This window comes from Silene latifolia, chromosome 3, assembly GCF_048544455.1.
Source record: "Silene latifolia isolate original U9 population chromosome 3, ASM4854445v1, whole genome shotgun sequence".
Lineage (NCBI taxonomy): Eukaryota > Viridiplantae > Streptophyta > Magnoliopsida > Caryophyllales > Caryophyllaceae > Silene > Silene latifolia.
Window position 1 is genome coordinate 101,020,250 of NC_133528.1, and position 23,959 is coordinate 101,044,208.

The 23,959-nt window shown below is 39.1% G+C and overlaps 1 long non-coding RNA gene across 1 annotated transcript; it reads right to left on the bottom strand.

Moving 5' to 3' along the window:
• Nucleotides 1-13,712: 13,712 nt before the first annotated feature.
• On the bottom strand, nucleotides 13,713-16,859 carry LOC141646197 (uncharacterized). The gene is made up of 3 exons (XR_012545419.1): nucleotides 16,754-16,859; nucleotides 16,587-16,654; nucleotides 13,713-13,890 (listed from the first exon to the last, which is right to left on the bottom strand). It is a non-coding gene; the product is annotated as an uncharacterized LOC141646197 (long non-coding RNA).
• Between the last annotated feature and the right edge of the window lie 7,100 nt (nucleotides 16,860-23,959).

Here is a 23,959-nt window from a genome sequence, read left to right on the forward strand (position 1 = left end):
ATAAATCATTAAACCCGATGTAATTATTGTAATTTTCCTTTATTGTATTTTTTATTGTATTTCTTTTTATCACTTGTATGCCTTCACATGTAATTGAACTTAAATCCCGATTCGACCTAATTGTATGCTAAAATTACGTATTCACCGACTTAGTATTAATTCTCACATGCTAGGATTAATCTAATGGATGTTGCATTGCATGCATATAACCGTCAATATATCGAGTATAGATAATTTCCCTAATCATTAGTAGATGCCGCTATCGAGGCGGGCGGGATTAGATGTTCGATCAAAAGAGCTTCCTAATACGTACCCTCACCCTTTACTCCAGATCTCTGTGAACATCCGTGTTCATTGGCATCCACGAGAGTCATTCTAGACATAGAATGCTAAGGGTAACGAGTTCTTGGTGTTCATGTCACTACTTTGTGTCTTGACATGGCACGAGGTATTCGAACGGTTTCCAATTTCCCACAATAAATTGTTGGCGACTCCACAAATGCAAACACTTGTTCTTCCCAAGCGCCCCCGTGGGCCCATTATCCACATTTTGGCGACTCCGCTGGGGATAATACACTTACGTGTAGCCGAAAGGGTGAAACTTGAACAAGGTTAGGGAATAGTTTGTACAAGACAATTGTCGGTTTTCATAACTCGGTCTTCCTAGATCGTTTCATTCGGCCTTCCTAGGCCTAACCCAACCCATTCGACCAATCGTCCCGTCTAAACGGTCCTAATTCTTATTTGGGCCTAAGGATGGATAGCGATTGACGTCATCCATAACATGGTACTTACTCTTGTTTGTATCAAGGACTTTCACTACTTAAGAAAATGGACTAGGAATCGGCCTTACTCTTGTTTGGTACGAGCCTCTCCACAGACTTCGGGTTTGATTATTCGGTATGGCAACCCACCCTTTAAACCAAAACCCATTTAAAATGCACTCAGCATCCCGTTATAATGCTTGTATATTGTTTGTACCATACGTGATCACCCTTTTCTAAACAAAACCATGACGATTTTTGTAAAATTCAAAATCCTTCTTTAACATATAAAATTTCGAACTTGGGCCTAATATTAGCGCAAAACAAGCCGAAACTCCGTCCAATTATCAAGTCAAAATTCGAGCCTCAAAACCCATTTCAAAACTTCACTTCGAGTCCACTCCTAAAACTACACTAAAGTTGACTAGGACCAACATTTTTCAAACTCTGTCGTTTCCTCAAAGCTCACTGACACAAGTGGCACACTCCCACTTCACGAGTCAAAACATTTCTTTTCAAGTAAGTGTACTAGAGTGGTCGATCGTGTTTTGATTCATCGTCGATCTCTTATTCAGTTTCCAAGATGCCTGAAACAAGCGACGTGAACTTCAATCAACTCCAGAATAGTAATGATCAAATCCTAACCGCGCTAGCTCGTCTCCAAGTAACTCAAGACCAAGTGTATGATCGCCTTGACACCATTGAGGGCCGAATATATGCCGTAGAAACGAAGATGCCTTCTCGAGAAAGTGAGATCTCTGATGACTTCGTGAACGACTTCGGGGACGATAACTATCCCATGGGTATGACTGCAGCTGAGAAACGACTCCAATACTTAGAGGAGCAATTGATGTATCTTAAAGGGGATGACATTTATAGGGAGAATAATCGCAAGTATGAGGCCGTAAGTTCCAAGTTGCCAACCAACTTCAACATGACGGATATCCCTAAATTCAAGGGGCATGAATGTTGGAATATGTGTCCTCCGACAATAATGCGATCACAACTGTTGATCATGATGATCACATGTTTAAGTCTCATTTTAAAGAATAAAATTGGGAAGTAATTTTTACTGTCAACTGGTCCACACATATCGGTAATGATTGGCTGACTAGAGTTTGACATTACTGTCGTGAGACGGTGGTGATCAGTTGATCCCCTTAGGTCATACCTAAAGGGTAACACTCTTAATTGATCATTTAATTGATCGTATGACGATACGGGTTAATTAAATTACTTAAAATTGACGGACGATTTTGGAAGTAATATTTACGTGTCTCATTGTAATTTGATTAAATAAGATACGGTCTAAGTAATCGAATTGTTTTATTACTTAGATGAAATTATTGTTTAAGGAAACAATTGCATTTGAATGAATAAATTTATTATAAGCACAAGATGTTGTGATTTATATTTGGTAAAATATTTTGGTACAAGTAATTATGAATTACTAAGTCAATTTTGTATATGACGTATTTTATTAATGCGTTGATTTTTAATATGTTAAAAATACATAACATTTTACATGACATGTTACATGTGACAAATTGACAAAATAATGTGTAAAATAGATTTTCCATTTTACACTAAATGGACCGAAATAATGGGGAGTATTAGGTATATATTATGTTAATTATGTTAGTGGTAAACATAATCATATTAGCCTAATACTAGCCATGCATACCTACTTGATCTTGTGAAGACAACCTTGTGCATGCATTGGCCACTTCCTCCCCCTTTCACCCGGTTTTTCAAGAGGAGAAAACCATGGGGTTTTCTCCTTAATTTTTACCTATTATACACTACCTAAAAACATTTGTGTATCATTCATTCTATACATCCAAAAATAAGATTTTTAGAGAGATAAATTCTTCCTCTTTTCTCCCTTTCTCTTAACCGAAATATTGAGAGAGCAAAGAAATATTTTGGTCAATTTTATACAAAATTAATATTGTTCTAGTAATAATAATATTAATTTTATTAAGTTGTTACTTTGGGTATAAATCCTTGGGAGGGATTCTCTACTTGAATCCTTGTTCATCCACTTAAGGAAGCTCAAGAACAAGTGAGTAGGAGAACTCACTTGTGCCCATAAAATCCGAAATCTTCAATGTAAGATGATGATTTCTTCTTTAATTTTATTATTGTTTGCATGCATAAGATCAACTTTTAATTTTATGACTAAAATTAAATCAATACATATATGAATATGTCAAGTAATGAGATATAGATTTCTAACAAGCGGTATCATGAGCCTTGGTTATTTGCATGCAAATCGGTTATAGTTTTTCCGAGTTATAAGATTAACATATAAAACTTGTAAATTTGTGTTATTATGATATATCACGAAATAAATTATGCATGTTAAAGTTTCTGATCCTAAAATGTATTTAGGATATTTTGGTTAATTTATGGATTTTTATTTTTCATCTTATATAATAATGACATTAAAAATGTGATTTTATGATTAAAATGTCATTTTCGGACTATGCTCGAAATATGGATTTTTCATGATATAAATCGAATTTAGATGAAAAATAGGTTAATATAAGATAAATTTCGAATCTGGTCATAGAAATTTAGTATGTTGTCACATGCAATTTTACAAGATGTGTGTAAAATAATAGGCTATATTGAAATCTTTATGCATGATTTATGAATTTTTGATGGAAAATAGCATAAATAGTGACTTAATTAGTGAATAATTGCTAAAACATACTCCATGACTAAGAAAAAACGTCACATGTTGCATTTTATTACCTATTTCAGATCTACAATTGAAAAGTTGATAAATATAATTTTTCTCATGTTTTTATGATTATATTTGTTAAAATCGTCAAACCGCAACATTGTTTTTCTGGATAAATTTCGAGATTTTTAACCTAAGTTTTTGAACATTATGAGTGTCATGGTATTTTTCCAGAATGTTCATGAGTTTAAATTTCAAATTTCAAATTTATTTGAATTTTTATGATTTATTTGAAGTTTATAGCATTTTATTGTAATTTTGGGTCCATTAATGAACAATTTTAAGAAATATATAAGTTAATTATAGTCAAATGGTTAGTGGAGACTAATTTTGAGTCCTAAGTTGGTTAGGGTAATTAACTTGTGCATAAATATGAATTTATGTATTTTATTGTGATTTTAAAAGGTTGAATCACGCAAATCCGTAAAAACCGTTTAATATACGATATTGGCTCCTTAAAGGCGATTTAGCATAAAATTGGGCATGTTCATACATATTATAATGCTTCATTTTATTTATGATTGTCATAATTTTATTTTATGTAATTTTTGAATTATGTAATTTTACTTAGTATGGCCTTAGTTTTTAATTGGTATTACCCGAAATGTATGGGAATATCGATTCGGTTGTAATTTATTATGATCTCGTATCACCGTTTTGTAATTTAATAGATTTATTTTATTTTAATTACAAATGTATAATAGGAAATTATGTAATTTGTTATGTAATTTATTTATTCCGGAGTTCCATGAAGACGGTGTCACTCAAGAAGGCGATACATAAAGACGGTGTTACCTCGAGATGCGTGCTATAACCGAAGTTCAAGGGACCAATGGAGTTGGTTTCCGAATATGTAATAGTTAATTAGATTTTCTATTTTAGGAAGGCCATACTAGGATTTATTTTATGTTTTGCATTTTATTTATATGTCGCATGCATCGCTAAATCGCCATAACTAAAACATGCATTATCATTTAATCGAGTATATCGACCGTGTCAATTAGAATTATCGTAGTTCACCGCTTTAGTTCACTTAAAACGTGATAGATAATAAATTGACATGACCTCTCGCTAAAATAAACAATTGAGACTTAGCCTTACCAAAGAGTGGAAACCATGAAAACCTATTTCGTGAGGGAGTGCGCTCTGCCACACCGGGGTACAAACCTTGTTACGTAGGGGAAGTGGGTGATAAATGTCTATCCACCGAATTCATGTTGATAAGGGATGTATCGGCCACACCGTGCCCAAGTTGATATGGATTTGGATCATGGACACATTTATTCGAAATTTGGGTTGAACTCAACAAAAGTTTTTGATAAGGGATGTATCGGCCACACCGTGCCCTTGTTGGATGTGTTTTGGGCTAAAGATAAATGTTAATGTAATTTTATCGACCAAGAGTTCTAAAAGTAGAATCGATTAAAGAGTTAATCCACCGAGTTATATTGATAAGGGATGTATCGGCCATACCGTGCCCAAGTTAATATGAATTTGGGTCTTGGAATCATTTATCAAGTTGGGTAGAGGTCACTAGATAAATGCAATAAAACTTGTTTAAATTAAATTTTTACGAGTATTATTATTATTTTGAAAACGACATATGTTTTATTCCTTCTATTTTGTTTTGTAGACCGCTTTTATTTCTCATAACAAATGGCCACTCCAAACAACAACAACGCCACACCTCTCGCTAATACTTCATGGATCATTGTAAACTTGAAAAGAATGGGTCAAATTTCTCCGATTGGGATGCCCAACTCAAACTAGCCGCCCAAGGTGACGACAAGCTTTGTTACCTTACCGAGGCCTCTCCACCCGAACCTAATGCTAGATCGACCGCCGCCACTAAGGAAGCATATGAGGCTTACCACAAGGAGTCCGCCGCAATGAAAAATGTGTTGATCTTTGCGATGGAGGCGGATCTCCAAAGGAGAGCCTTTAAAATGGGCACCGCTAATGAAATCTATTCCAAGCTTGTGATAATGTTTTCACAAACTCCGCGGATCGTCCAATATGAGGCGGCCGCGACATTCTTTGATCTCGACTTTAAAGAGGGCCAAAAGGTTAGCCCTCATGTGCTCAAATTAATGGAGCTAGTCGAGATTTTGAAGATTCAAAAAAGTTGAAATCCCCAAAGAACTCATTGTAGATAGGATTCTACACTCCTTATCCAAAGTCAAGGCATATGTTCAATTCCGGGTGAATTTTAACATGCAAGACAAGGACGTATCTCTTGAAGAGTTGCACAAGTTACTTGTGCAAGCCGAAAGAGACATGGGGTTAAATGTTAACCCACCCAAGGATGTGCTTAACATAAGCACCAAGAGTGAGGGGAAGTTAAAAAAGAATGGGAAGAAGGGTAAGAAGCAAGCTCCCACTTTCACCAAAGCTAAGACTTATGAAGCTAGCACTTCCAAGATCAAGAAGGGTCCTCTTGATAAATGCCATTATTGTAATGGTGTTGGACATTGGAAAAGAATTTGTTCCAAATATCTTGGTGACATCAAAGCTGGAAAGATCACTCCAGTAGGTAAATGACTATCCTTTCTTTTATGTTTCTAATTCAACTATGGTATTGTGATACAAAGTTGTGATAATGTATCCCCTTTTTTATTGTAAATAGGGCCTCCACCAAGCAAGGACAAGGGAAAAGAAAAGCAAGCTTGAGAAACCATCGAGAAGCTAGGAGTAGCTTCCATGAAGCTTGGCTTTTTCTTGTCTTATTTTAATTTATGATTCGGATTTTAGAACCTTTTGATTTCCGTGTTCAACATGAGAATGTATTTTGGATAATGGTTGTATTTTGGATAATGGTGGCTTGGTTTGCAACCCAAGTCACCCGTTTTATCGTATTTTATCCTTTTTCTAAAATTCGTCTTTATACGCTTGCTCATAGAAACATATGATCATTCACTTAGAGTGATCTAATAGACAACTATAATGATGGGGATTCATTATATGTCCACAAGCTTAAGGCTTGTGTATGATCAATTATAAAGTGAAAATGAGTCGATGAACTCTCCTAAAAGGAATGTCAATCACCAAGTACACTTATCAAATCTAAAACAATTAGTCAACCTATGAGATATTCCTCCTTTTACTTCAAAATCATCATTTGTGTCTTATAAGCTATCTTTGAATCTCTAGTGTATTTATTCTAAAGATAGAGTGGGAGAAAAATGAAGACACAAAGAAGAACACAATGCAAATTTGTGTACTTGAGTAAATAAGATATACGAAAGTAAGAATGATTGATATACTTATCTAAGGAGTATACTTAAAGAAGATGAGATCTATTGTGTCTCGAATAGATGAGATCTACATGACAAAAGAGACCAAGTGAAGTAATCAAAAGAATATGTTCTCAAGATCACTACGTGAGGAGACCAAAAGAATGTTTTGGAGGGAGAATGACTAATGTAAAGTCTTAACGAAAGAGTTTTGACTAAGTTTATGTACACTAATTGACCAATAGTTTCAATATTGATATTTACTTAAGAGCCTAAATGAATCAAAGTTGCATTCTAGAAATAAATGAGATTTATGACTAAAAGTTGCAAATGTTGATATGACGATATCCACAAGAGCTGAGTTAAGTATTAAACCACACTAATGTCATTACTTAACCTCATTATGAAAATGAAATGGTTAAACCTCTTTCCGAAAAGGGTATTTTGAAGGACGTGTATTAGATATAATTCACATTTGAATAATCACATTGCTACGCATCATCACAATATGAATGAGTTAGAGATTAGAATCTCTTTTCATAAGGTTAATATGAAACCTCTTCAAAATAGGTATTTTGAAAGGATATGATGGGAACATATATGGTTTTATCTTAATAACTTAGCAAAGCAATATATATTTCAATTCTTGAAATGTTTCGATTGAGTAGTCAATTACGAAACATGTGGAATTAAGTGGGAGTTGGAAATTATCATGTGAAGACATGGAATGTAGTGGGAGCAATCATCTTGTAAAATTTATAACTCACACTACTCATTGAGAATGACGAGCTAATACCTTCTTTCACAAAGAAGTATTTGAGTTTTCAATTCTGGATGAAAATGGACTATGATGAATCCGATCACATCATGAGATGTTGGATAGGTATTGAGATATACACATCGTATCAACGAGAAACGTAGGTTATTCATGTAAATGAAAATGGAATTGCCATTAGCAGTCATGGTCGTTCATTGAACCTAAGAATGGTATCACATGATTATTAGTTACTAATGTTTCCACCATTAGAATAATCATGCACATGTCCAATAATGAATCATATGCATAAGAGCATGATGGATCATTGGCAAGCCATAGAAGAATCGTCATGAATTCTCGAGGAGAATCCGATGAGCGATTTCAGTGTTGGACAGAACACTCTGTTATGTGTCAAGAGGTTGCACATATTAAAGTTCGAACACGCGTAAGGATTTATGAAAATCCTAAGCTTTTCAAGCTAAAAGGAGAAATAAAAGGTTAGGAAAGATACTTAGTTGAAGTAAGAAGTTACTCAAAACTAATATTTTCTAATATGCTAGGACTTGTGAGAAGTGCTAGGCTAATCATCTTGACAATTGTTGCAAGACTCTACAAAACATTTACCTAGTGCATTGTGAGTGGGTGGAGTACTTGATCAGTGCAAGTTATATCATTCTCCGCAAATTCATTGGTTATGTGATAATCGACAGGGAAGTTCTTTCAAGATAAAGAACCCAAACTGAGGTTGGGAACCTATATGTGTACTTGGTAAGGTTCATGCTATGAAAGATAATATGAATATAAAGGAAAATGCGATTAAAAGAAGTTTGAACACATGGACACATGGTATGTTAAACTTCTATTACAATCAACAAGTGTTTACACATTTACGATATGCATCACAAGGTTGTAATACGGTATTGACTACCCGGATGTGATGTCAACATTTGTCGTTTGAGTTATCATTAACTCACCTTATACTTTGTTACATCCAAACGGGTTGTAGAGACAATTGAACCCCGTTAAAGTGAACGCGGATTAGCATTGTATTCGCCCATAGTTGCTTACATGAGGTGACGTCTCGAAGTGACTAGAGTGTGATGCGATTGATGGCAAGTTCAAGTGCCATGGAGTCATATGAGAATGACTAGTCGATCACATAGGCAGACTGTTAGGAACACCTTGTCGGGCCTTATGACCGCTTATAGAGTTCTGGCAAATTTATATAGCCTGGTTGTGGCGAGAGCTACTATAGTATTCTAATGAGTCGATTCTTTTGACTAAAGGCTATTCGCCTAAGATGGCACAGTTTCAGATTAACTTTGATTTGTGTTACTACGACCTTCGTAAATGGGGTCAAATGGGCATATTTTGGGTTATGATGGCTGTGGCTAGTCGAAGGGAATGAGTGCGATAGGAATTGTCCACCCCTAGTCAGGGTTATAACAATATCTCAGGCCACTCGAGGAGTAATGAACTGGAAATGCGTGGCCACGCTCGGAAGATATCCATGGTAGATAAATCCGGTCAATCAGTTGTTCTCCAGATCGAGGAAACCACTCTCGATATGATCACTTGCAAGTACGACCTGAAAGACACCTTGCATTGAGTGGGAGATAGTAATAGGACAAGAGAATTGGTGACACACACTTGTCGAGGACAAGTGGGAGATTGTTGGAATATGTGTCCTCCGACAATAATGCGATCACAGCTGTTGATCATGATGATCACATGTTTAAGTCTCATTTTAAAGAATACAATTGGGAAGTAATTTTTACTGTCAACTGGTCCACACATATCGGTAATGATTGACTGACTAGAGTTTGACATTACTGTCGTGAGACGGTGGTGATCAGTTGATCCCCTTAGGTCATACCTAAAGGGTAACACTCTTAATTGATCATTTAATTGATCATATGACGATACGGGTTAATTAAATTACTTAAAATTGACGGACGATTTTGGAAGTAATATTTACGTGTCTCATTGTAATTTGATTAAATAAGATACGGTCTAAGTAATCGAATTGTTTTATTACTTAGATGAAATTATTGTTTAAGGAAACAATTGCATTTGAATGAATAAATTTATTATAAGCACAAGATGTTGTGATTTATATTTGGTAAAATATTTTGGTACAAGTAATTATGAATTACTAAGTCAATTTTGTATATGACGTATTTTATTAATGCGTTGATTTTTAATATGTTAAAAATACATAACATTTTACATGACATGTTACATGTGACAAATTGATAAAATAATGTGTAAAATGGATTTTCCATTTTACACTAAATGGACCGAAATAATGGGGAGTATTAGGTATATATTATGTTAATTATGTTAGTGGTAAACATAATCATATTAGCCTAATACTAGCCATGCATACCTACTTGATCTTGTGAAGACAACCTTGTGCATGCATTGGCCACTTTCTCCCCCTTCCACCCGGTTTTTCAAGAGGAGAAAACCATGGGTTTTTCTCCTTAATTTTTACCTATTATACACTACCTAAAAACATTTGCGTATCATTCATTCTATACATCCAAAAATAAGATTTTTAGAGAGATAAATTCTTCCTCTTTTCTCCCTTTCTCTTAACCGAAATATTGAGAGAGCAAAGAAATATTTTGGTCAATTTTATACAAAATTAATATTGTTTTAGTAATAATAATATTAATTTTATTAAGTTGTTACTTTGGGTATAAATCCTTGGGAGGGATTCTCTACTTGAATCCTTGTTCATCCACTTAAGGAAGCTCAAGAACAAGTGAGTAGGAGAACTCACTTGTGCCCATAAAATCCGAAATCTTCAATGTAAGATGATGATTTCTTCTTTAATTTTATTATTGTTTGCATGCATAAGATCAACTTTTAATTTTATGACTAAAATTAAATCAATACATATATGAATATGTCAAGTAATGAGATATAGATTTCTAACAATGAAAACCCTTTGAACCATATCCGTGCCTTCAAGAATTACATGTCTATCAAGGGCATTAAACCCGAGATGTTTTTAAGGATCTTTCCTTCATCTCTTGACACCATCCCAAAACAATGGTTCTATTCGCTAGATCACAAGAAAATCACTACTTGGGACGATGCCGCAATCGAGTTTGCTAAACAATATGCGGATAATGCTGAAATCCAAGTCAACATGCGCACCTTAGAGGTTCTTACCCAAAATGACAAAGAAGGTTTCACCGATTTCCTAAGTCGGTGGAGGAAGACTAGTACTCAACTTGTTGAACGTCCGGATGAGGCTACCCTTGTGGAGAAATTCATGGACAACCTAAAGCCCATCTATGCAAATCACTTGAGGTATAAAAACATCAAGACTTTCAAAGATTTGAGCGTACTAGGGACAAGGATCGAAGATGACATTCGTAAAGGGCTCTTGTCCAAAATGATAGGTCGTGGATATCAAGGCTCAACAAGTCGTTCTTACGGCTCTACTAGCAAGACTGATGAAGTTAACCTCCTTGAGCCATCTAAGAAGAGTACCCCTCCAAGGAAATTCACAAATCTAGGGGACACATATTCCAACGCTCTGAAAAGATTGGTAAAACACGGCAAACTTCAACCCATAGGCCCTACACCCGAACCAGGAAAGAAATCCAAATTCTGGGACGAGAATTCGTACTGCGAATACCATAGAGGTAAGGGACATGATACAGAGAAATGCTACAAACTGAAAAATGTACTTCAAGATATGATTGAAGACGGTCGCCTACCAATACCACCTGGAGGTAAGCCTAATAACACTCAGAATCCTCTTAGAGTTCTGATGATTACAAGTGACGAATCTACTTTAGATTGCTCACATCTTATCTCCCCAAAAGAGGAGGTAATCAATGGGATATGGACAGATAGAGAGGAAGATGTCTACCTCCGAGATCTTCCCTTAATCAAGAGCGCCGAAAGCATCATAGATGAGATCATTACCACGCTAATCACAGAAATCAACACCAATCAGCAGAAAAGATGGAGAAAATTGATCAAGTGGACAAACAATTAAGGAAGACTCTTCAAGCTCACTACTGGAGAAGGAGAGATGTTCAAAGGAGAACCAGAAGACGATGAATTCGAGTCAGAGTCGGAGTCAGAGTCAGAGTCTAGAGAAGTTCCTAGAGAGTCTCCTCCTATCGTCATTCCCACTCCCCTCCTTTCTCCTAGCCTAGTATCGAATAGCAACAGTAGTTCGGGAAATGTCCCAATCGCTGCCCCTTTACCGCCACTGACCACAGATCAGATGGCTTCTTTGTTTCAACTTTTCCCAAATCTTAATATGAATAAATCAGGTTCTGCTTACTCTTCGTGTTATCTTGAATGCAATTTTGTGTACGATGATGATGAGAATGACCCAGACCCTGACTCAATCGAGATACCTCCCTACATAGCCAAAGAAATACTACAAGAGGGAGAAGGGGGACCCGTGATAGAAGATACTGAACCCATCAACGTAGGAACTAAACTAGAACCCCAAGAACTTAGGATAGGGACAACCCTGAGCCCCACCGAAAGGGCCAATTTCATAGACCTCCTACACGAGTTCAAAGACGTTTTTGCTTGGTCCTACAAAGATATGCCAGGGATCGACAGGGAGATTTCAGAGCATAGAATCCCAATCAAGCCAGGGTTCAAACCCGTGAAACAGAAGCTTCGAAGAATGAGGACAGAATGGGCTCTTAAAATCAAAGAAGAAGTCGATAAACAATTCAAAGCCGGGTCCATCAAAGTTTCCGAGTACTCAGACTGGGTGGCTAACATAGTACCCGTACCCAAAAAGGATGGGAGAATCCGTGTTTGTGTTGACTTTAGAGACTTAAACAAAGCAAGCCCTAAGGATGACTTTCCTATACCACATATCGACATATTAGTGGATAATACAACGGATCACGTGTTGCTATCCTTCATGGATGGATACGCGGGATATAACCAGATCAAGATAGCCTTAGAGGACATGCATAAGACCGCCTTCGTCACTCAATGGGGAACCTACTGTTACACGGTCATGCCGTTTGGGTTAATCAACGCCGGAGCTACATACCAACGCACCGCAACTACGCTCTTACATGACATGATGCATAAAGAAGTTGAGGTATACGTAGATGACATGATTGTCAAGTCCAAGGAAAGAGAGGGACATATTGCGAACCTTCGCAAATTCTTCTCGAGGCTACGAAAGTACAACATGAGGCTCAATCCTCAGAAATGCACATTCGAAGTGACATCTGGCAAACTCCTGGGATACGTGGTTAGCCAACGAGGTATAGAAATAGACCCTTCAAATATCAAAGCTTTAATCGAAATGTCGCAACCTCAAACAGAGAAAGAAGTTAGGGGATTCCTAGGCAAGGTACAATACATCAGTCGATTAATATCGAAACTCACCATGATCTGCGAACCCATATTTAAGAAGTTAAAGAAAACAGATCACACCATGTGGGATGATGACTGTCAGAAGGCTTTCGACCGAATCAAGGAAATACTAGCCAAACCGCCAGTGCTCATGCCACCTCAACGGGATCAACCTCTTTGTTTATATCTCACGGTAACTAAAACGGCTATGGGCGCCATGCTAGCTTAAACCGTAGGAAAAGAAGAAAGAGCCATCTACTACCTTAGTAAGAAGTTCTTGGAGTACTTGTGCAAATACACACCACTCGAGAAGACATGCCTCGCTCTTGTGTGGGCAACGAAGAAGCTACGCCACTACATGCTTAGCTACTCCATCAAAATATTCTCCAAAATGGATCCTGTAAAATACCTCTTCGAGAAACCTGTTCTCAATGGACGTCTAGCGAGATGGACTTTGATGCCCTCTGAGTTCGATCTTAAATATGTACCTTTGAAAGTCATAAAGGGGCGCGCCGTTGCCATAATTGCCATGATGGCAAAGAAAATCACACGTTTAGGATACTATTGGACCACGATGGAATCTGATTGCATCAAATATGTGAGACATTGCCATAATTGCCAAATCTTCGGGAATGTGCAACATGTTCCTCCCTCATTGCTTTACACCATGACATCTCCCTGGCCATTTTCTGCTTGGGGAATAGACATCATCGACAAGATCACTCCATGTGACACCCCGCGATAACGCGGAAAATATAACTTATAAAATGCGGAATTTTAGGAAATTTTTGAAACTTTTAAAGTTTATAAAGCGCGGGTTCATAAAAATCTAAAAGACAAATAAAGAATGCGGAAATAAAGATTAAATTATACAAACGCGATAGTCAAAGGTGAGGGAAAATATATCCCTCGAATGACAAAATGATAAATGGTGAGTCTAAGCAATCCTAATAAACCAACTACTAGTCCAAGGTTTAGTTCTCGCTAGCCCACACGTCTTCCCCACGTAATCATCTTCACAACCTGTCATTCATGTAAACATGAACGCCACAGTCAGTGGGGAGTAACTCAAGGTTCTCCCAGCCACAAAATGTCAAAACGAACATAACAAGAAACTAAAACAGGTAAGTCATATAAGATGCATACAAAAGATAAGAATATCAAGGTTATATGTAAATATGGTAAATAATTGAGATGGAACAAGATAGACCAACATTAGTATAATAAATATTTAACTGATCATGTTAGACAATTAAATAATATGAAAGACAAGAATACGGTCATTTATACAAAAGCACGTATTTCAAGGAAATACAACATATATATGAAATTAGAATCCGAATCATGTGAAAAAGTTAGGTAACGGATCAACCAATACAAATTACAAGAACAGAAACCGTAGCCATTATTTGGAAAAACCACTTAGCAATCATTGTACGGGACGTGGCTACTAATGTCACATTCATACTTATGGCTTGCATCTCACCATAAGAACGGATGGAAACATCAATCCCGACGATCATATCGCAACTAGAGGGCTTATAGCTCACCCCTAGTATCCGATAGGACCAAGACAAACAACACAAGGCATAACTCTTGCCTTGAAAGATAAATACCAATATCTAAACCAAGCAAGACCTTTACTACTCATATATCAAAATATAATTCCCCTGGTAGGACGACAATGGTACTCCCAAGACTCAGTCCTAGTCTAAATCGGCGACTCGGACAAAGACACGGTTCCCGATTCGACATGCGGCGGGGACAGTCCGCATCCAAGACCCGAACCCTAAATTGGAAATCGAGAACCCACAATCGGCAGGACAGTCCGAAAGAGGCGGAAGATATGAGCTAAACCCACAATCGGCAGGACAGTCCGAAAGAGGCGTAAAGATAAGTCAAGCAATACGGTATAGCATAAAGGCATTATCATAAGAATAAGACTCAACCAAGCGATACGAATCAACTTGGAAAGAGACTACTACATGTAATGAACCGATAATAATCCAAGTGAGACATTTCATGCCAAATCATAATCATGAATAAGAATAAGTAACCCATTTCTTCAATATTTGTCACTTGAATAAAAATGTAAACAAACAGAGATGGACCATTTATAATAAGCAAAACAAGCATCCAATTATAAATGACTCAATTTAATTAAATAAGTAGAATAATTCACCCATATTTGACATACGATAAATGAATGAGAATGGACGGATTAAAAATTCATATTATAGGTAAGTGAGACATTTCATCAAATTTTGACTTGAATAAATAATAAACTCCACATTTATGATTAATGTGAGAAATATAAATATAAATGGGCGGTAGGAAAACAATTTAGGATGCAAAAGTATGTGACGGAAGTTAAATGAATTAAGGCCGAATACACGTATTTCACGGTCAAAATTAATCTAACCAAGACTACGGCCTAGCCATGGTCGGCACCTGCCCAGCCACGGCCTGGTTGTACCCTCGACATGGCTCAGCCACGGCCTGCAAGGCCTGGCCACAGTCTATGCACAGAACAGCCAGCTACACAGAACATAGTACAAAGCAACAAAAAGATGCAGCCAATCCCTACTGTCCAGCCGTCTTAGGACGGTTTCCTAGGCCAAACCAAGACGGATTTCACCGGTACAAAAGACCCAATCCAAATATGTACATGTACTTGAGACAATAGCAAGAAAGTTGGTTCAATTTAACATAAAGAAGCCCGTCAAAACAGCCCACGAAAACTGCTCGACAAGGTCCATTTTTACGATTTATAAAGTTCTTTTGTGTCCATCTTAAGACGAAATTTTAAACATAAAAAGAATGGAATTTCTCACATACCACTAACCTATTACACACATGGATATTCGCACAAGTCGGAAATTAAATAATTGGTTCAAATCGTCCGTGAAATCGACTCAAAAACAGTCTAAGAAAATCACCCATACACAACCTATATACATGGTTTCTTTTCTAGACAATCTGTGAAGCCGTCTTAAGACAAGTTTTTAAGCATGTTACAAGGCGGAAATTAACCATACAAAGGACCCATATCATACTTGGATATATACTTGAGACGGAAGTAAGAGAGTTGGCTCGAACCACCAACCAAACATTGACCAAAAACCATGTATAAGACTGACTCACAGCCCCTTTTTCACATTTTTGAGCAGCTTCATCTAGTCATAATGGCAAGCAGATGATTGACGTCCACATTTTTTTTCAGAACAGAGAAAATGAGTTTGGTTTTATCAAAATGCATAATTCTTTTACTGGCATCATTTAGTCATTTAGGCAACTTTCCATAGTAACATTTAAAAACACGAGTTCACTTCAGTTGTAAATTGCACAAATGGATGGGTATATGACTGTATGCTACAAGCTTATTGAATTATATATCAATCAATCAGGAAAAGGCAATAAACTCAGGCATCTGAAAAGGACAAGTTTTAAGACGGAAATTAACACGATAATTTCAAGCATTCAAGTGTTCCAATCTCGACCAAACAACCCACCATTCTACTGAGTAAACACGGTCCAAAGCTAGCACAAATTGTGATGGAATTTCACATATAAAACCCAGTCACTAAAACAATTATTCCGACACATTCAACCATTAATAAGAGAAAAGCACAAAGGACCCAACTTTATCACACAAGAGTATATAAAATGACCCATAAGACGGAATTTCGACATTTTGTCGAGTAACCTATCACCGTTACCTTAAACGCTCCTTATTCTTCGAATAAACGGTCCCCAAAGCTTGAGTCTTACTCCGGGCCTTCAAATCCTTCATTAAAGAGCAAGAAAACGGGATAAAGAGGCTAAAAGACGAAACTTTTATAAGACGGCGCAAAAAGAAACCATCACAAAAATGAGACTTTATTACCTTGAAAGATGAAGGAGGAAGTAAGGAGGAGAATGGTACAAAAATAAAGAGGAATGGTGTAGAAATGAGCGTGAAATCCGAGCTTGAAATCGGCCAAAAATGGTGTTTATATAAGCTGCTGTGTTGTTGTTTTTATCAAATTTTTCGAAAGAAAGAAAGGGGTAAAAGGGTTAGGGATTTGGGGATTGGTCCACTGGTTTTGTGAGGGTGAGTGAGGGTAATAAAATAATAGAAGTAGGTAATGTGTTGTCGATACGGGATAGGTTGAGAATATATTAGCCTCACATGTGAAAATGTGACGGTCTATAGCTAGACGGAATTTAAGACGGAAGTTTACTATCATTAATAATAATATTATTATTACATTATTATTACTATCCGACTAAAATACGTATTTTTGTATAAATTAAGCTTTAAAAATATTACTTTTATAAAAATCGTGTTTAAAATAAAATTAATAAAATTAAATAATTTAAAATTATGAAGTAAGGTAAGTAACGGTTAAATAAATTTTAAGTGTCAAAATGAGAAATTCGCGGGTGTTACACTCCAGCCGGAACAGGAGGTCACTGTTTCATCCTAGTAGCAATCGATTATTTCACCAAGTGGGTAGAAGCGGCTTCCTACACCAATCTTACAGCCAAGAATGTGGCAAAGTTCATACAAACCAATATCATCTATCGATATGGTTGCCCACATGAGATCATTAGTGACAATGGATCACATTTCCAAGCCGAGACTGAACAATTGCTAGCCAAGTACAAAATCAAGCACCACCATGCCTCGCCATATAGACCACAAACCAATGGTGCGGTAGAGGCAGCGAACAAAAACGTTGTCACAATTCTCAAGAAAATGATTGACAACTATAGAGATTGGCCGAGCAAGATACCCTTTGCTTTATGGGGATACCGTACATCCGTTAGGACACCCACTGGGGCTACTCCTTTCTATTTGACCTACGGCATGTAAGCTGTATAACCAGTCGAGCTAGAAAAACCATCCATGCGTATTTTACTCGAAAGTCAAATACCCGAAGCCGAATGGAAGAGGGACAGATACGAAGAACTCATCCTCCTAGATGAACGAAGGTTACGTGTATTACATAATGTGCAGACATATCAGGCGCGTATCAAACGAGCCTTCAACAAAAGGGTTAAGCCAAGGAACATCAAAGAAGGAGATTTGGTCCTCAAATCCATTAGGGCTCTTTTACCTGTCGACCCACGAGGAAAATTCAAACCCAATTGGGCCGGGCCATTCCTAGTCAAGTACATACTTCCAGGGGGTGCGGTTAGGATCACAGACCTAGACGGGAACGAATTTACCAACCCAACAAACCTTGACCAACTGAAACGTTACTATGCCTAGAATAGGAGTAAAAAACGCGCCTCGCGTAACCTCACGTGTCGCTCTTGTGGCACGAAATAAACGGCCTCTGGCCAAGCTGAATCAAGCTAATGTCATCTTGCTCTTGCATTTTGACAATTTATCATTCTCATATCATCAAATAAACTAAATTGCATTTTCAGAGTAAGTAAAGCACATGCTTATTTTCTAAAGTTCATTACAAGCTCTTGCTTAGAACAGTTATTCTTTTACATTTACTCGAACTACGCGCAAGGGTTTGATTTCATTTTTTTGATGAATACGTAGGCAATCCTTCACGGGATACAACCCACTTAATCACTTTAAATGTAAATAGAAGGACATTTGCAAATGCATTTGAAATTCGACAAGAATAATGAAAAGAAAACCACAACGGTTTCATAACCAATTAACCTCTTTTATTTCATTTCATAATAATAATACGTTACATAATAAAAATAAATAGGCTAGGATTCTAAAAACCCCACCTTCCTATTACAATAATAATAATAAATAATAATAATAAGAGACATAGGCTACTCTTCCATTTTTATCAGTCTCTCGCGCTCCTCCGGAGTAGCAGCCTTCCTCCACCGCATATAGGAATCTGACACCCATAGAGCACTGACAGAAGAATTCAAGAACCAAATGTTCCTCTGAGCCCATTTGATGGCCCACTCTCTTCGACTCTCCATAGTAAGCGCAACGGCAGTCTGCGGGACAGTGTCAAGCTTCGGGATCATCTGCTTTAATCCAACCTGCCTCATCAACCTCTCCGGGAAGATTCATATCATAAACTCCAAACCGGGAATGCGAACAGCTCGGATAGGATCCAGGGAAGATACTCCAGTAACATATTTGAGGTGCCACCATGGTACGATCCATCTAATTAAGGGGCCATCTTCACTTTTCAACTTGTTTTCCCAGTAGTTGCACACTCGAGTGAAGTCCACCATGTAAAGCCTGGTCCTCATTGCAATCAAACGAGCATGATAAGAAGGAACATTAGCTGGGGGCTCGATCAATCGAAGACGCTCCATAAGCCAAACCTACCAAAAGCGGGTATTAAAAAAAAAGAAAAAAAAAAAGAAAGAAAAAAAAACGAAAAATAAAAAAAGAAAAATAAAGAAAAGTACTCTTTTACCTGCAAAATAATGGGACTTCCCAAATACGGTAGGTCGCGGTTGGCTTTCCTGTTATCCAAGCCCAATAGGATCTCTCCTAAACACAGACACGCTGGGCTCCTGCGCAGCTCCATTTGCTCAATCAGGCTCAAGAGACGAGGGTCGCCCCTCATGTCCTCATCAACATGCCCTTGAAGGACATATACATGCAACAGGCAGAACCCGAATGCCCTTCGCCTTGCAACATAAGAAACAGTAGGATCAGCCTTATTGATGAAGCGATCGATGAAATCCAACATTCGCACTCCTTTAGAGGTCACAAGACGGTCAACATCAACTCTGGCCATTCCAAGCAAGTCTCTAAACTTATTCTTATACCCTTGAGAAGTGGAGGGAATAGCAGGCAAATGTTCCGGATCCCAACCAGCAATCGCAGCAATCTCCTCAGGAAATGGGCAAATGTCTCCTCCAGGAAAGGCAAATACGTGATGATTAGGGTCTCAATAGTCAAGACAAGCATCGAGAAACGGTTTGACTACCTTGATCAATTTCAAGCTCAAAAGTGCTCCAAAATTATAAGCACCCAGGTCATACTTCTCCACACTAGAGAATTCATTTGTCCACTCTTTTAGACGAATTTCAAGAGTATTCATATTGTAGGCTTATTTTGGGAGTTTTGTGTAATAAGACGAAGAAAGACATAACAATTATGTGAATAAAACCTCCTTCGACGTCTCTATTTATACTAAAAGCTGTTTCCTAAAATCCGTCAGGACGGACGCACTGGGGAACAGGAGCAGCAGGTGCTGTGCCTCTTCGAAGGGACGCAGCTCTTGCTGCGCCTCTTCCTCAGCTGTTTTTCGTCATTTTAGCACGCTTGTACATTTCTTGTTACCATATTTCGTGTTTCCTAAATCCGCGGGCACGCATCTCGAGACGATATCAACATTTTCGTCATTTTAGCACACTTGTACATTTCTTTTTAATTTTCTTTTTTGGGGAATCATTTCACCAATTTAATTTCATTTATTTTTTCACACTTTGGTATTTAATTTCATTGTATCATTTTTTCGAACTTTACCCCTTTTCCTTTTGGGGAATCATTTCACTCTCCATTTTAAACTTACATGTTTTTCTTTTTTTTTTTTTTTTCTTTTTAGGGGGTAACCCTCCCTACCGTCCGGTCATTTCCGACCAAATTTTTGCCATTTCCGACCAAATTTTTGCATTTTCATTTCTGGTCATACTTTTTGCATTTTCATTTTTGTGGAGTCATTGTTTTACGCTAATTTAGGCCATATGTACAAATATATGTTCTGTGTGATTTCTGTGTAAATTTCGGCAGCATGACGGCGTAAACCGTCATCTACCAAACCTGTTCAAAGCTAACCTGCAGGTACAAACAAAGCAATCCAGCAGCAAAGGCACTCAGGCCATCAAATATACAACCAAAAAAAAAGGATATGTACACCAAACTGGGGGCTTGAGCCCCGAAACAAGATCCAAATGTCCAAAAATGTATAAATGTACAAAATACAAAAAAAAAAAAAACAAGAAGCAACACGAAAGCTACTGCTCGTCGCCGTCTAGCTCAGCAACTCTCACCTCAAGAGCAGCAACCTCGGCGTCGCGAACCTCGAGCTCCCTCAGCAGGCGAGCCGTCTCCTCCCGGGACTGGGCAAGCTCTCGCTCCAGCTCACGCTCCCTCTGCAAACGACAAAGATGACTCATGTCAATCATTTCAAGCATAAAAGAAGATTAGAAAACTCAAAATTAGAAAACGGAAGGTTCATACCTGACGTCCTCGGCTACCAGCAAGTGCCTCGACGGCAGTAGCCCGCAGACGGTTGTCTACCCTCCACAAAGCCACGAACCGGGATGGCGCGACCTGCATTTCAAAAGGAAAATGTTTAGCAATTGAGCAAATGTGAGCAAATGTGTTCTTACACGAAAACTATACAGGCTAGAAGACTCACCCTCCGAATCAGATGCTGCCAATCGTCTAAGCCAGCATCTCTCACCGCCACGTCAAAGTCACGTAGCTCGGAGATCATCGTCATCCCCGTCGTGTCGGTGTACTCAAGGGTCTCGGGGTACTCTGGGGGATCGATGCCCGCCGCCTCGACCTCCTGCAAGATCAGGCGACTTTCGTTAACCGATGATCCTTCATCATATGCTCAAACAATCAAACTGAAAGAGGGCAAAGCACTTACCACAACCGGCCAATATGCCAACCTCCCGTAGAGAAATGCCGAGTAGTCCTCACCAGGAAGGAGGACGGCGTCGCCACCAATGCCAGCCAAGTCAGTCTCTCTCTCAGCCTCAGAAGGCTCCCTAAACATCGTCCGAGGGGGATCGATGGGAACCGTCAAGACATCCCGAGAGCACTGCCGAGCCAAGCGCTCACCCAAGTACCACACAAGACCCATCGACGTCCTCAGCAGCTGCCGGCTCGAGCTCCTAGGTCGAAGGACCTTAGCCACAAAAGGAGGAGCGCCAGCGTACTCTTCCCAAGGCCTAGGTACCCACTAGAAAAGCAAACGAAGGGTCATTCTTATGATCAGTTCTAAAAGAAAGAGAAAACACAGACAAATGTAAGGTAAAATAATCACGCCGTCCAGCTGAAGAGCGTTCACCTCCCGCCGATAGACGTCGTGGAAGGAACGCCGACTCCTCGTCCGGCACATCACCCAATCCCTCACAACGGGATAGGCCTTCTCCACCGGCTCCGTCCTCTTGGGCGCGAGGCCCGGAAAGTAGGAGTACACCCATGCCTGTAAATCAAGATAATCAGCAACGATCTTTCATGATTTGACAAGAAAAAGAGATGATATTTCATGAGAAGAAGTGAAGGTTCATACCTCCAACAACAGTCCAGGGCCGACAGCAGTAGGAGAAGTCCCCTTCTCCATCAACTCCGGACGAACCATGGCCCTCATAAAGCGGATGAGGACCGCAAAACCAGCAGTGAACCAGTCTCAACGGCCTAGGGAGCTCAGGTCAAAAAGGAAGGGAAGAAGCTTCGTCGAAAGCCTCTCGCCTTTGTCTCCGAGGTAAATCGAAGACAGAAACCACCAGAGCCACAAGCGGACTCTCTGCTCTGCAGTGCAGGGAGGAGGAGCCGTCTCTCTTCCCTCGATCACCACTAACGCCGGGGTCTTCCCCGCGAAGTAGTCCCGCGCGTAAGAACTAGGCACCAAGCCAGGTACCGCAGCCGCCTCCGGCACCAAGTTCTAGCCAATCAGCCTCCTGGCCTCCGCCGAGTCAACCCTCATGGCCGTCTCTGGCCACTCCACCACCTCAGTCCCACACGGCAGACCATAAATCATGCCGTAGTCCTCCAACGTGACCCCCACCTCACCAAAAGGCATGTGAAACATGGTGGTCTTGTCCCAAAACCAGTCCAAGAACGCTCGGACGAGACTGAGGTTAGCCCGAAGCTTCCTCCTCGCAATATCCCTCCAGGCCTGCACCAAGGCGCCGAACGCTCCCCGCTCGATCATGGCCCGCTCCTCAGCCGACAGCCTCTCGTAGCACCCCATCGCTGTCGTGTAGCCCGAGAATGACCGGATGTTCCCAGCCTCCTATGTTGATTTGAAGCAAAAGCTATCTTTAGCTCAAATAAAGAAGAAAAGGAATGACAAACAGAAATGAAAGAAGATGAATGAAGAGTTATGAATCCTATTTACCAAGCTCTTCACCGTCCTGTAGGACAGGTGACCCTCCGCAGCCCAGAGCAGGTGCCTACTGTCCCAGGTCTCAGCCCACGCAGGTGTTCCCCTCAGCTGGCGACCACCTCGTCCAACGTTGGCCCGTCTCGGGGCCTCCTCCTCCTCCTGGACCTCGTCCTCAGCAGCCATCACCGCAGCGGTGAAAGCCTCCTCCAACGCCTCCTCAAGCACCTGAGAAGGGTCAACAGCAGTGTCTATGTCCATGGGGACCCTCCCAGACGTAGAAGCCTCGTCACCTGCAAAATTAAGGTAAATTTAGGCCGCGTCAATTGATGACAAGCCTTGACTAGGGGATTTTCGAGTTTTCGGAGCTCCGAAATCGCTCTTTTCTTGCCATCATTGACAATTTTTCCCACAAACCCGTCCGCTCATGTGATAATTTGGGTTAAGTCAAGCCTAAGTTGAAGCTTAGTCATGGGTTCGAGTCGAAATTTTAGCAGCATTTCATTATAACGGCGATTATGCCCTAAGAAACGTGTCCTGAAATAGCCGTCACAAACCAAAATTCCGAGATGGTAGGAAGTTTACCCATAACACAAGGATTCCAGATATCAAGTTTCGTCGCAAATGGGCAATCCTAAGACTATTTTCGAAGCAATTTACTGTTTAGCGGTGAAATCGTCTCAATTTCACTCGAATGCTCAAAACTCAACGAAAATTCGAAACAAATACATGGTTATGATCCTTATAATACCAATTGGCCATTTACAAAGTCAATTTCGCAAGGCAAAATCATTTGGGGGAGAAGCCCCAAATTTTCGACTAATTAGGGTCGAAAACCCTAATTTTGTCGATCCCATTTAAGCAAATACGGAAGATAAATGCAAGATTGATACACATACCTTGATTAGTCATGGAAAATGCAAGCTTTTGGATCAAATTTCGACGAAAATGGTTGGAATTTACGAGAGTAATTGAGATTTTGTGTTTCGAATAAATGAAATGAAACCCCAGTTTCATCGGGTTTTTACGCAGAAAAGACA